General features: G+C 38.3%; 1 protein-coding gene across 4 annotated transcripts in view; it reads right to left on the reverse strand.

Annotated features, from left to right (window-relative positions):
* hdac7a (histone deacetylase 7a) overlaps nucleotides 1–16,175 on the reverse strand; it is a 93,161-nt gene that overhangs the window by 48,307 nt on the left and 28,679 nt on the right. The gene's annotated exons all lie outside the window — the stretch shown is intronic.

Raw genomic sequence — 16,175 nt, forward strand, 5'->3', positions numbered from 1 at the left:
TACAATGGACGTCAGGACGCAAGAACCGATAGTTTTATCTTGTATAGTCCACAACATGTTCTGTCACATCTGTGGCGTTGACCAATAGGAGCACAGAAGCTCTTCCGTACACGGCTTTCAAACATGATTAAATGAAAGCGAAACAATGGTATATTGATGCTGCAAGGTAGAATTATGCAATGGAGGAAAGGTTTGTGGAGTTATGGCAACAATACTCCAGCTTTTCCTTGATGGACGACCACGACGGAGTGAAAAAAGATAAATGCTGGCGAATGATAGCGTAGGCGCTTCAGCAACCCGGTGAGTGCTGGAATTAGCATTATGCTAGTACAAACATTGTTTGTTTACGCTCTTGTTTCCAGAAGTCAGTCCTAGTTCCGCCTCCTCAATGACATCACGCATATCGCTAAAGACGGCAAGCGATGATTGGTTCGGGAAGAAACATGTAGTCTGACACAGTGAATATCGTAATAGACAAAAATATTGTGTAGTCTGACTGAACCGGACTTTATTCAGGGAACTAGCTGTAAACATTTAGCCTGGCAAGCCAGACCTACATCAAGATGTTAGGTCTGGAAACTCACCATAGACACGGTTTAATCCGAGGGGCGGGATAAACGCTTGTCTTTCAAATTCCCTCTGCACGCAATAGGACAGCGCTTCAACCAACCAGAGCGTTTTCCCAACAGCCAAGCAAGTTGATAGATTCAACTTTTGCCATATCTGGCCGGCAAAACGACAAACACATCTTCCTTTTTTTAAGAATGACTTAAGTGCCGTTCTTTGCTCTTTTCTCAAAGAAAAACTTAACTCCAAGTCCTCCAGAGTCTCGGCCAAAGCCGATTCGAAAGACTGTTCTTCAGCAGCAGCCGCCATTCTTTGTTTTCAAGTGGCAGCAGCCAGGTAACCGTCGCAACTCTGTGGTCATATGTTAAGCCCGCCCCGCCTACTCTATACACGATGTGATTGGCCTGACCCAATTTAGGTTTTTGCAGCTCGAAAGTCTATGGAGAGTTGCTAGACTACCCTGGCTGCAAAATACATTTTATTGTATTTTATTGGTGCGTCTAGATTTCTAGGCTAGTAAACATTAGGGATGGGATAAAAATGTTTTTCTCCGATGCATTGTGATTCTCTCATCAATTTAATAAAAATGCAAAAAAGTCTGTAAACTCATTAAATAATAATAATAATAAAAATGTAGATCAAGAACTGTTTTAGAATCGGATCGTGATTCCCAGAAACTGAATCGGATTGAATTGTGACGTGCCTAAAGATTCTCATAAACATACCGTTAGCTAGTTTACCTAACTCTCTGCAATCGCTTGCTCCGCCATGACCACATCTGACTTGAAAGAGAAAACTGACCATAACAGTCAAGTAAAAGAAGAAAATATATTCTGATATAGCGCCCCTTGTGGCAAGACTGGGAATGAACATGCACTACAAAGCAAAACCTTCATGTGCTTGCACTGAGCACATGTTGCAGGCCTAAGATTCATTCACTGCTGGTGTAACCATACAATTATAGACTGGAAATACAGAACAAGTAAGACTTACAGAGAAACACAGGACGCTAAAAGTAACCTGATAGTAGCACACCCGATTCTGACACAACTCAGAGATTACACACACACAATATGTAATGTGAATGTGAGTGCTTTAACATGTTCAGGACTATGCAAATACTTTGGTATGTTCATAAACCTGTTTTCTGGACTATGCAAATACTTTGGTATGTTCATAAACCCAAATATATATATATATATAGTTTATTGACACTGAATGTGCAAGAGTTGGCACAGAGTTTGTTTTTATAACTGTGTGAAAACACACTATATGTATGAATTTGTTGCACATGTGAGGACATTTGGTCCTCCTCAGTATTTGAAATGCTTCATTAGATTTTGCTTCAAATCTAATAATGTCAACAGGTTTGTGTGAGGTTAGATTTATGGGTAGGTTTTACTAAATATCTCAGTATGAAAAGCATTGCATTGAAGTCTCTCTCTCTCTCTGTGTGTGTGTGTGTGTGTGTGTGTGTGTGTGTGTCAGGTGTGGAACATAAGCTGATGTATAATGCATCCTGAGTATAATATTCCCACACTGTCCCGACCCAAGTTTCCAAAACTGCTCATGTTCTCTGTCCGATGACCCCTGAGCACCCCCGCTTAAACATTCATCAGCAACACGAGCTTCAAAACACCTCAGCGCAAAAGATCTGCTTCTCTGCTGTTTCGCTCAGCCAGAACGATAACAATTAACAACTGACCAATGCGAGTCATTCACATTCACTGAATCATTCATGCTTGAAGTCCTACCAGACAGCTCTTTAGAGACCATAACAAGAACATTACATCCCATCTATGCTGACAAGGTGTGTCAAAAACTAAAATGCTAAGGTTATAATCAATGCAAACACAGTAGCTCAAGCTAGTTTTGTCACGTCACTCGTCAAAACGTTTTTTGTTTTTTTTGGGGGGGGGGGTATGGGTTTGCATTACACTTGCGTTGACTTTCCATTGTTTTCCTATCTAAACGTGCGTTAAACGTCTGTCTTTGATCATTACACTCGTGTCCCGTGTCTTTTGCAGCATCTCGATCATGACGCGGTGTTTTAAAAACATGGTGCTCAAATAAAAAAAAATTATAAACTTTTAAAAAACGCATTTCGAGACTTTTCGGGGGAAAAAAAATTTCACATTTTAAAAATGCAAAAACACGTCCTGTGGCTGTTTCCTGATTGCTAATTGTTAATCGATACTCATTTATAGACCAAAGCACATTTACTGCTTATCGACGGATCTGAAACACTTTGCACTACACAAAACAGAGATACTCACACTGAGAGACGCAACTTACATTGGATTCCACTAGAACTTGGCGCTAGCATGTTGCTAAGCTAGCCATGTGATATTTTAATAAGCACAGATATTAGTAAAACAGATTTGTATTATTTTTTGCTGACATTTCTAAGTATTGCATGAAATATTGAGGTAAACATCTTTAAAATATGTTTATAGTTAACATTTCACCTTCATCTTGGTTTGTTGAACACTGCACTCTATCTTCATGTCAGACTTCATGTCTGTATTGTACTTTTCTGTCAAATAAGGGCAAAAATATATGACCTTTTATGGAAGCTTGTTTCTGCTACTTAATAAAAATACAAAAAAGTGTGACTTTGGAGTCTTTTAGTTTATAATTCGTAATTCCGACTTTTTTTCTTGCAATTGTTATTTCTCATAATTGCGAGTGTATATCTCTCAAGTATGAGGGAAAAGAATTTCTAGAAAAATAGAAAAGTCGCAATTACCTTTTGTATTTTTTTTTATTATTCCATGGCGGAAACAAGCTTCTGTAAAATGTCCGAAAAAATTACTTTTAAAATATGAAATAACTTTTTCTCACACTAAATTGCAGTCTGTAAGCTCATGCTTTGCAACAAGTTACAGTGTTAAAAAGGAACAAAAAGACAAATAGCATGAGTCAGTGTAAAAAAAAACACAGACAGGGTTTATGTAAGTCCAAGGCACACTAACAAAAACTTTGCATGGTCTGGTCACCATGCATTGAATAAAAAATATGGTAATCCAGTGGAGGAGGAACAGACAGTCCTCACTGGATGTTTCAGATGCCTCATGCATGCACTTCAGGGCAGCTGTGAAAAGATGCACCAGAAAAAAAAACAAAAAAAAAACATTTCAAATACAAAGAAAAATAAGTAAAAGGGCATGACTGTAAAGAAGACATGCATGGAATGCAGAACACACATTCTTAAAAGGTGCTTTTGTTTTTCTTACACTCTTAAAAATAAATGTTCCAAAGGGTTTTATTTATTTTTTTGCACCGATGCCATTGTAGAAACATTCTGGTTTCCCACAGAACCTTTTAGTAAAGAGTCCTTTTCTCAGCGTGAGGAATATTTTGGGGTGTGTTCACGGGTTTGGTCCAGATCTGCTGCGAGGAGACCCGGTTCTGATCCTGTACTGAACTGTGATGGGCAACATCACGACTCACGATCATGTGACGGAGGGATTCCTGACGCTGTTTCCACTCCTTTACACGTTCTCAGCCCCATCATATGTAGGCTACGCACATACGACTGCATTTAGCAAAGCTTTGTTTTGGATGTTCGACAAATTCCATCGCAAAATATATCATAAAAGCATTGTTTCGTATCTGTAGGTTCGCTGTTAAAAATGACAGTGAACGGAACGCTAAGCAAACTAGAGCTAAATGTATCATTTTCTTTTTTTGGTCCGGACCAAAAGAACCAAGAGAACCAAGAGAAGCGAACTACAAGTGTGAACGCGCCCATAATGACCTTTTCCCAGTATAAAGAACCTTTTGTGGACTAGAAAGGTCCCATTGATGTTAGTAGAGAACCTTTATTCTGAAAGTCCCCCTGAGGTAAAAATCAAGCTTTTAATGTTGTTTCTATGTGGTGTTTATAATATGCTTTAAGACAAACCATGTGTAAATTCATAAGTCGACAGCATTGCTGAGTATTTTCTCTTTAAAACTGCAGTGAACCAAAGACAGTCTCGAGAACGCGGTTTGAAATTGCTGGTGTTTCTGGCGTCACAAACTACCTTGTAACCAATCAGATCAACGTGTGTGATCAACGAGTGGATCTCTGAGCTGAGTGAGTGAGTGGAGGCGGGGCTCATTTGCATATTCATAGAATCGTGTATACTGAATGAGGCAAGGGTGTAGAGTTACATTCAAGCTATTTTAAGGCATGTTTTTTTCAAGTTTTTTTTGTCATTTTTATGATCAAAGATGAGTTTTAAGGGATACAATGATTGATTAACTTCTGGAGTTCTTAAAGTTCTGGAAGTTCTGGAAATTCTGGAGTCTGGTAGTTCATCTGGTGACTATCTCTCTCTTTTTTTGAGTTTTCTGTCTGCTTGTCTAATAACTACCCACACTACAAGTGCTGCAAATAAGTGTCTGAGGCCCCAGAGGCCAACAACACACAGAACAAGGGGAGGTTTAATCAACAACAGAGGAGACCTCAGCCATTTTAATTAGCCACACACACACAAACACACACACACACACTGACTCCCCTGGGCACACTGGCGATAGGGCCTGGATTGTTTGGTTTCCTGTTCGACTGAGGAAACACTGGTGATTACAGCTCCAGCCATGGCTACCTCAAAAACAATCTGCAGTTTTATATAAATAGCCAGAGGATGAAGTCCGTTTTTGCACTCTTAAGCAACACTTCTCTCTCTTTTTTCGTTCTCTTTCTTTCTCTGAACTATAATTAGTCAGTACTGTTGCTCCCACTGGTCGCATTTGGTCAGCAACAACATCCTCTTTCACATATTACCCCTGTACGTGTCTTGCTCTTTCATTCTGGCTCTTTTCTTCTCACACGTTTAACATTGCGCTGGTTTCGAAGCCAAGGGTGCTCGGGGCCATCCCATAAACACACACACACACACACACACACACACACACACACACAAAGAGAGAGTTAGAGCTGCTAGTTACCATAGAGACCTTTCTGCGTACATGGAAGCCGTATAAAAGTGCAACAATGAGAGTGAGTGAGGTGTTGGTTACGAGTGCAAAACGTACAACAGAGGAGAGACAAAAAGAGTGAGCGAGACTCTTCCTGTTTGCTCTCTTCGTTTCCTGTTCGTGACTTCTTGTGTGCGGCTATTTTTGTTGCTGCCAGTTTCTATTGAGGTAGAAGAAAACAGTTCATGTTTCAAGGCCGAAATGCTCACAAAGCGACATGTTAGCATAGCCACGCGCTAGCATACCTTCAAAATAACAGCTTACTCTGTTGCTAACACACGCAAAACGCATTTCAAACGTACTTCCTGGATTTCCTCCAAGTGTTTGTTCAGAGAATAGGCAAGCATTGTAAAAACAAAACTGTTTTAGCAAGCTAGCTATAGTGCTATAACCGAACATTCAGTGCTTCACATGCAGGAAAGAAGCAGAGCTTGTACCGTAACTGGACTCTTTTCAACAAAGCAAAGCAAGACAAATGGAAGGGCTATTTCTGTCCGTCTCGTGTGGCCATTCAGAAAAAACAAAGCCTCCGATATGTCGCAAAAGCCCCACGGTGCGAAGAGTTCACGGTCGCGTAATGGCTAACTTAGCCTAGCGTCTGATTAGCCCTGAGGGTTTAGACCCTAATCAGGGAGTAGAGATGGAAAAACTAGTTAAGCATGAAACACATGAAGGTCTGTTTTTCCGTTCATATTGCCGAGCTCCCAAACCTCTGATAACATATGCAGGGGTCCAAAAGTCTGAGACTACTCGTCAAAGTGCGTTCTTCATAAGAGGTTCAATACTACATTTTCATTGTGGACTCTTGCCATATCTACTATTGATAATGTATACGTGCGTATCAGGTTTAGCATTCTGCAGAAGCCTAATCTTCCTCATTCCTTGCACTACATTTAAAGGCAAAGTGAATAAACTTTCCAAAGAGTCTGTGAGATACGTTGACACATTTAAATAGGCCTCACGTTCTCGCTCTCTATTTTACTGTTGCTAAATCGACCTTGTGCAAGACAGGATCTCCAATTTTAGAAACATTTGACCGCATTCACATACACCCTCTCGCTGCGTTCTTCGCTCGCTCCTAATCTCACCATCTGCTTTCCTTTCTTTATCTCGCCATCTATCACTCCCGTCCTGATAGTTCCCATTCCTCCTGCTCAGAGAAACCTAATGTGACATGATTCAAACCTTTACAGTCTATTCTCGCTCTCTCTCTATATATACACAGTATGTATATCTTTATATATTTCACACACACATGGGCTCGCTTTTAAAATCTGTAACTCTGTGCACCACAGAAATAACACTCACTATTGATTACAATAGAGTTTAACTTTAGCAAGTTACCAAAATAACAACTCGACATTCTAATAAACAATAAAAAACCACACATAAATTTCGGGCAAAACAGTCTGCGCTGTAAAAAATGCTGGGTTGTTTCAACCCATGTTTGGGTCAAATATGGATAAACCTAAAAGTTGGGTTTGTCCACATTTGACCCAAACATGGGTTGAAACAACCCAGCATTTTTAGAGTGTATTTTTCATTAGATGCATTCATTATCAATATTCTAGGATTATGTGAAAAACCCCTTGTGAAAAAGAAGTGTGCTTAATCGTGTTGAATGTGCAGTTTGATGCGAATCTTAACAAAATATATATATTTTTAAAGTTGTACACTTTCATGACTGTTTCGTAACACATTTAAGTACACTTCTAAAAAGTGCACTTTGTAATAATGTCAAATTAAAGGTTTTATGTTAAAGTACATTTTAAATCGTTACGTTCTATTAGTGTTAATCTTTTGTATTTATGTGTTGACTAACAAATACTAAAGCACATGTGAAGTAATTTTAACTGTAGGGTGTTATTCAATATTATATAAAGTAAATATATATAATATGAACTAAAATTGCAGCTTCATCATTATAAATGTGTAATAACAAATGTATTTAAATACATGACATACAAGTTTCAATAGAAGTGACATTAAAGTACATTGTAGTTTACCATAAATTCTTGTCAGTGCATTCAGCAGTAACTAACCATATTTCAAAGACAATAAAAGTAATTATGAAATTGCATATAAATATACACTTAAGTCCTATTAAAGTGGGACTTTAATAGTATATCATACACTTTCATTTAATTGCAAATATCATGCAATTAAGTGTCTGAAAACACTGATTCGGTTCAAACTGTAGTCAGTTCTTTTAAAGTATATTATTTCCATAATAAGTACTCTTTTTAAAAGTATGCTAAAGTGGACTTATTTTTCACAGAGGTACTTTTGAAGTCTTAAAATACTGCCTATATACAGACACCAGCTCACGTTTTGGAACAGAGCAACAAAATCTCTTCCTCTATTTATTAATAATGTATATTAAATGGCCAGCTGAATATAGGATTGTAATGGATTATGTTTAAGTATCAACTAATATAGAGATTCATACGTGTGTTTTCATCCTGAGTGTTCCTGCAGAGTCCACAGCTGTCTGAGCTATTCAGACCCGTTGCTTCCGCGGCAGCTGCTCGGGACGCTCGTCGTGTGTGTGTGTGTGTGTGCTATTCTTACATTTATAGCTGGTCGCAAATACTTGAGCATCTGCAGATACACAAGGCATGTGTATTCCTGTCAACAAGAAGATGATGGCTTGTACGGGAGGAAGAGTGGATGGATTATTCAAGCTCCCGCTCAGTGATTCCCTTTCAGTAGCGGAGAACGTTTCCACTCAATCCCAGATTTTAACAATGCCAGTGTGTTATTCTGGGATGAGGGCCAGTCCACACGTAATTTAACTCAGATTAGCTCAACTCAAAACAAATGTGAAACAACAAAACGGTGTGTGACGGTAATATCAAAGGCTGTCTGGTGAACGTGTAAGGGAATGTGGTTAGAAGATTTCGGCTGGAGGAACCATTTTAAGGTTCAGATAATTGATTATTTAAAAAAAAAAGTTATTTCTTTAAGTATCAAATTCGTCTCAGATTTTCTCAGACATTCCTAAAATAGACAAAAACGAGACAATTGTTTACATACAGAGCTATAAAAGGTATATGGTTTAGTTAGATCAGATCATTTGTCCTCTTGTGAAACTCTAACAGAGATGCGTGTGAGATTTTGTTCTCAGAAACATCTGGGAAACAGGTGACTGTTGATCTCGTCGCTGTCTATGAGAAACGACGTAGATATTAAGTAGATCTTACTCCGTTCTAAATCTGTTCGTATTTTCATCCAGATAATATTCTTTACCTACATCTATTAAAACTACATCTATTAAAACTACATCTATTAAAACTATATCTATTCAAACTACATCTATTCAAAATCTGAAAAAAATACATCTAAAAAAAAAGTGTTAATTGAAATAACGCTGAAATAAAATAAAATATAATATAAATATTAGACGAAAACTTTATAAAAAAAACTTAAATGAAAATAAGAAATGTTGCTTGCTATGGGCAACTAACTGAAATAAATAAGTTTAAGTTGAATTACTAAAATTACTGAAACCAAAATTGAAAAAAATAAAAATAAATTAAGGCTTAATAGAAATATTTAAATAATCTTAATAAATGGCAAAAGCACAACACAAAACACAATTACTAAAACTAAAGCTAAAATTAAGATTAAAACTGAAAATGTAAAAAAACATTTGTAAAAAAAAAAAAGCTAATGCATAATTTATCATTATGCATTAGCTTTTATTTTAACATTTACAATCTTAATTTTAGTTTTAGTAATTTTGTTTAGTGTTGTGCTTTTGCCATTTATTAAGATTATTAAAATATTTCTATTTAGCCTTAATAAATTTTTGTTTCAATTTTAGCTTCAGTAATTTTAGTAATTCAACTTATTTATTTCAATTAATTGCCCGATAATATTATTATAGTATATAAATAATACTAAAATAACACTAAAGCACGTGCAGTCACACAACTCTCATTCAGAGTTGAAGATAATTCAAAATCATAAACATTTTTATTATTTTTCAGTTCTCTCTAAAGACTGCTGACTTCGTCTACTCGATGTGGCTTCTAACCTAAAGTGTGTTACAACATGACTGAAAGACATAAGCAGATTGTGGAGTCATGCTAGTCAGCTGATGCGACTACACATCATCAGGAGTGTGTGTGTGTGTGTGTGTGTGTGTGTGTGTGTGTGTGTGTGTGTGTGTGTGTGTGTGTGTGTGTGTGTGTGTGTGTGTGTTTTATGTAGCTACTGCATTTTATCAGAAAGAGTAACTGCCTTACCAGGGCAATGAGAGGAATGTGTCTGATGTTGAAAAGATGAGCAGAAAGGGCAGGAGTAAAGGAGCGTTGCCTCAGGGTGGGGTCACATCTGTGTGTGTGAGATGGTTTGAAAGGTATGTCCCACTTATGAAGAGAATACTAAAGCCTAACAAAAGTGTGTGAATATAAACGCTTCTGGCTACGCAAGCTCAATGTTTACATCTGCTTCCCTGAATAGCAATTCTAGTTAAAGGTGAACTAAGTAACTTTTTTACCTTAACTGAACAGCTTCGGAGTAATTGGAATGGTTATATTACTTATTTCGGGTTAAATGGTGGTCGTTTCGCACCCCCCTGGTGCCCGTGAGCGGAAAATACGCACTTGCAACTTTGAGCCGGCGGGCCGCCGCGTCAGGAAGTATCGCGTGATATCAGGTCTCGCGATGTAAAGAATTGCTTTACGGCCAAAAGAAATCTGCTAAAATGCTGTCATTATGCGCTCCCTCACGCTGTTCGAACCCGAATGAAGAAGACGTTTTAAAGAATGTCCCGTCTGCTTTGATGTCGTTGATCTACTAGCCTCTGGTGTCTGAGAATCACCAACGAGTTTTTACAACAGTGTTGTCAAATATCTATTCCGAAGCTGTGGGGGGAGCTCTAGAGAGAAACCTGCAAGCAAAAAGAGAAATCCTGAACCTACTGAATGCAGCTTTAAGCTTGATTTCACGTTTCTAGAGAAGAAAAAATTCATAGCGCAGCACAAGTACGCGTTGCATTCTCAGAGCTGCCACAAGGAGCGCTGTAATGACACATCTTGCTTAAAGTTACCGTAAAATAATCATATTTATTTCCTTAACATAGTTGACCAGGGGTGTGTTTCCCAAAAGCATCGTTAGCCAACTATGGTCACAAGTTCTGTCGTTATCAGAATATTTCAAAGAGTCGGTGTTTCGCGAACGTGCTGTAGTCCGTAAGATCGAGCCTATGACTGAATCTGAAAATAGAGCAAAATAACTGAGAAAAAATGAGAAATAGTGCTCAGATTCAGTGCACTTTATTCCAAAACAAAAATAATTTTGTCTTTGAATCTATAATCAAAATTGAATAACTTGTGACAGCTTTGAAATGGCTTTTTCTTCAGTTGACATCACCATGGCAACTTAATTATCATAAAAAAAAAGTGTCTTTCCTTTTTCACTCGGAGATATCTCTCACGGACGTACCATTGAGTTACGGACAAAGGCGACTGTATCGCCCCCTAGAGTATGGAGGTTTGTTACTGCCGCAATGACACATTGACCAATCATTCACGTTTGCATATTAATCTGACCTACGTAAGTGTGTTCGGTATAATTGGATTGTACTTCTGCTCTTGGTATGGTCACAGCGCAAATCATTTTTGAGAGAGACAGGCACGGAGGAGGTTACGTCTACCCGCAATTTACTGCACACTCAAAATGGCGCCACTCAACAGTGTAATTCAGTGTTTGAACTCCAACAACTCTCAAGTGGACCCAAAAATGCACATAATGACACCTCTCCACGCAGATTTCCCTCTTTCCTCTTAGCCCTTCACTCCCTCTCGCCCTTCCTCAGCGATCCGTTCCCTTTCCATGGATTCCTTTTTATTTAACAACCATTCTGGGAAAGCATTCGCCAGGAACACATCTCATACATATGCAGCCTCACGGACTTCTGTCTGAGCCTCCGACAATGAAGGAGGACATTAACATTCCCTGTAACCTCAAATACACACACACACACACAAACCGACTCACACTGGCTCACTGAGCTCTTTTTGTGCTGTGCGCTCTAACAAATGAGCACCTTTGTGTCCGAACACTTCCTTGTCTCCAAACATTCAGGGGGTCAAACACAACGTTCTGATCCTCACAGACCTCGGAAAACAGGATTAGTTCATTCCCAGCGACTCCAGAAAGCTGGCTTCAGCCAACACAGTTTTTATATGTAGATAATAACCGATAGGGCTTGTATATTTACTAAGTGTTCCAGAAAAGTTATCGACTAGTTACCTGATGTAAATGACACGCTGTGCAGCTTAAGTGGTCTGACGGCCAGCTGGAGAACACGTCCCATTCTGTGTCTCAGTTTCACTTTTATTATCTTTAACTGGTCACATTGCAATCAATAGTGGGACAACTAATTGACAAGTTGGAGGAGCAATCCTTTACTAAGCAAGACATGTATTTATTTTCCTCCTGCTGTGCAATGGAAGTCACATAATGCAAAACTAGTCAACACAAGCTCAAACCTCAAACAGTGGTACAACTAACTGATTAGTTAACTAGCCAGTGCAACTATTTGCTAACCTAAAAAAATTTAATTTCTTCCAGTTGCTGTCATCAAGAACAAATGCAACAGGAGTCAAGCGATCCACTGCTAGTCGAAAAAGGCCTATAACATCTAATATTTGCAGAACTAATAGATTAGTTAATTAGTCAGTGCAACAATTTACAAACAAAAATGCATTTTCTATCGCCATATAGAGCAAAGACAAAAGAAGTCATGTGGTGCATGACTAGGTCTACAACATCAAATAGTGTTAGAACTAATCAAATAGTGAACCAGTCAGCGCAAACCCTACTAAACAGGAATCTCAATTTTCCTCCCAATATAGAGCAAACACAGTAACGTCACATGGCTAGTCAACGCTGGCTCAAACATGAAACTGCTCGTGAATTTACGAACCAAAAACTGGAATTTCTTCCAGCTGCCGCCATATAGAATAAATGCAACTTGAGTCAAGTGGACTACAGCTAGTCAACACAGGCCCAAAACAGCTAAAAGTTGCAGAATTAATAGATTGGTTAATAAGTCAGTGCAACATTTTACAAACAAACAAAAATGTATTTTCTATCAGCTGTCGCCATATAGAACAAGGACAAAAGAAGTCATGTGGTGCATGACTAGACAATACAGGTCTAAAGCATAACTACTATTCAATTACTTAACTAGTCAGTGCAAGAGTTCACTAATCAAAAACTGAAATTTCTTCCAGCTGCCATGGCGAACAAATGCAACAGGAGTCAAGTGATTCACATAGCTAACGCTGGCTCAAAATATCATGTGGTGCATGACTAGTCAATACAGGTTTAAAACATCAAATAGTGGTAGCATTAATCAGATTAGAACTAGTCAGCGCAAACCCTACAAAACAGGAAACTCAATTGTCCTCCTAATATAGTGCAAACACAGTTACATCACATGGTCCCCAACTAGTCGACGCTGGCTCAAAACATGAAACTTCTAGCTGCTGTCATGTAGAACAAGAACAATGCAATCATGTAATCATGACTAATCAACACAGGCTCAAAGCATTGAGTAACTGAACAGTCTACTAGTTTGTAAAATCTCTACTTATCTACAAATGGAGTCAAATAGAAACTACCCAGACAGCAACATAGCGTCGGCCCACATCTGGTACGGCTGGAATCGACATGTACCAGATGTGGCCCGGATCTGGGCCGACACTATGTTGCCGTCTACACCTGCAATTGGGAAACAACGCAAAAACCTTCAAATCTTTGATATTGGTGAGTAGATAGTGCACGGTACGAGTTACCTCACGTAGAAGAACTGAAAAATCACACTCAAAATCAAAGATGTTTCAGAAGCCGGCACTGTGACATCCTGGATGAATCACGAAGGGCTCAGATTTACTTGTACCAGAAGCAAACGCAACCTTGCTCATCAGTGTGCACCACATCACTTCAATGTCAGCGCCACTATCACGCAGCTTTTGTCTGGACCCTGCGAGTGATATTTGTACATGTTAAGAGTTAACTTGTGCCTTGAAGCTGTTAGTGTCTTTTTCCCCCTCGTCTGAGCGGTGATGACAGCCGCAGCGGTGAAGGAGGCTGGTGTCAGCTGACCCCGCTTTCAGCCAGTAACAGGAAATGTGATCTTTACTGCAGCTCCCTGAAAAACAATCTCGCTATTGTCAGCTTGACTCTCCTGTCCCTCTGCCGCTCACGGGGGAGGGATGCAAAAACCACCTCACAATGAACATCTTCCCATCATTCCTGACAGCTAACACATAACCCTGGACATTTATGTTGCCCCACAGGTAAATCAATTTCAATGAACTGGGATGGTACACTGTAAAAAAACGAAAAAAAAAACAAAAAACATGCAGTTGTTACCTTGAGGAGATAGTTATACCTGACAGTGAGTTTTGCTGGTATGACCTAACATAGTCAGGTTGATTTAGTCATATTAAACCAAACTAAAAATTTAAGTGCAATCAACTTGGATTGTTTAAGTCATTTCAACTTAAATTGCATTAAAAATGTGATGAGTTAAAGCAATGTAAAACATATGTTGTTATAACTTATTGATCATAATTGTGGTAACACTTTACAATAAGGTTCATTAGTTAACATGAACTATGAATGAACAATACTTCTACAGCATTTTATTAATCTTAGGTAATAATAATTTCAACATTTACTAATACATTATTAAAATCAATTTGTTAACATTAGTTAATGCACTGAGAACTAACATGAACAAACAATGACCAGCTGGAGTTTTATTAACTAACATTAACAAAGATTAATAAATACTGTAATTGTTAGTTAATGCTAATGTTAACTAATGAACCATATAGTAAAGTGTTACCATAATCTTTTACAGTGAGCTTTGGGTCCTGAAAACCAGCAGTTAAAACTCAATAAACTGTGAATCACACTGGTTTAGTGCTTTAAGTGTATGCAGGTGCATTATGTTATATGGTTATTACATGACTGCGAGAGAATTTCTAAGGCATTAAGATGCACTAAAGCTTTAGGGGAAGTTGTATGTACATGTCAAAACCACTGATGTCTTCAAAAAAACGCTCTAGAGGAATTCACTCATGAGATAGTTTACACAAACTGTGGTTTAGTTGCTGAACGCAGTGTGATTAGGCACACTAGCTCAGTCGCATTCCTCAAAACCATCTGTAATATAAACTCACGAACGACATAAATGGAGGGAAAGACAAAAGCCCGGCACTTCTACAACAGAGCGTTCACGAGCGGCCCGTGGGGCCCGGTTACAGATGAACAAAAGAGCGGGAGCGGTGTCGGATCCCTGAAACTTTATCCCCGCGCCACCGGCCATGACCTCATCGTGTTGTTTTCCCCGCAAACGCTCGGCCCGCTGTGGCGCGCGCAACTCGAGCCGACACCGCTTCCAGCAATAGGCCTATCTGATGCCAAGCAATATCAAGCGCATAGAGCATTTCTGTTTGTTTACACTACCATCCGCTGAGTCACAACTAGTTATAGATGTAAGATAATGCTTGTAACTTTCGTGCCAGTCGCTTATTACAATAAGACATAATGGTAAATCCGTTCAGTGAACGTGATCAATTTATTTAATTATTTATTAGTTGGAGATATCAGTATGTTGGGTTAAATGTCTCAGACATTGGCATGAATTAATAATTAATTCTCATGTTCTGTTGAGATTTGCTTTACTGTCTTGATGGGGTCCCATAAACATGATATAGCCTACGAGTTAAAATATTGAATAAAAAAAAAATTAATTTCAAATTAGTAAGATTATGAAAAGCATTTAGTATCTGACTATAATTTGATTACACTTCCATTCAAAAGTTCGGGGTCTTTTTAATGTTTTTGAAAGGAGTCTCTTCTGCTCACCAAGGCTGCATTTATTTGATCAAAAATACAGAATAAACAGTAATATTGTGAAGTAATATTACGATTTAAAATAAGCGTTTTCTATTGTGATATATATTCAAATGTAATGTATTCCCGTGATCAAAGCTGGATTTTCAGCATCATTACTCCAGTCTTCAGTGTCACATGATCCTTCAGAAATCATTCTGATATGATGAAACATTAGGCTACTAATTATTATTATTATCAATCTTGAAAACACTAAATTTTCAATTTCATATTTGTGTGGAAACCGTAATTCTTTTCAGGATTCTTTGATAAGGTAAAAAGAACAGCATTTGTTTGAAATATAAATCTTTTACTGTCAATTTTAATCAGATTTTATGCATCCTCGCTGAATAATTGATTTATTTATTTTTTAATCGTACCAACCCCAAACTTTTGAACTGTAGTGTATAGTGGCTCCAAAAGGTAAAGGACTGATCAAAACCGTGACAAAAGGAATATGCACACTTTATGGATGTCAAATGTGAAACATATTGATAGTTCGTGTGATTCTCTCCACCTGCGGTTGCTCGGCTAGCGCACCTGTGTGAACTTAAGAACTGACGTCATACAAACACCAGAAATCACCTTGTTTGTTAGAATTACACACACACAAACACTTTCTTATGAGAAAACCTGCAGCATTTCCTTTTGAGAGCCACTTACTTTGCCATTTTGTTATTTAATGCAATGACATTCAAACATTTTAATACTTCTGGGGT

This window comes from Scardinius erythrophthalmus (assembly GCF_964197995.2).
Source record: "Scardinius erythrophthalmus genome assembly, chromosome: 15".
NCBI classification, from domain to species: Eukaryota; Metazoa; Chordata; class Actinopteri; order Cypriniformes; family Leuciscidae; genus Scardinius; species Scardinius erythrophthalmus.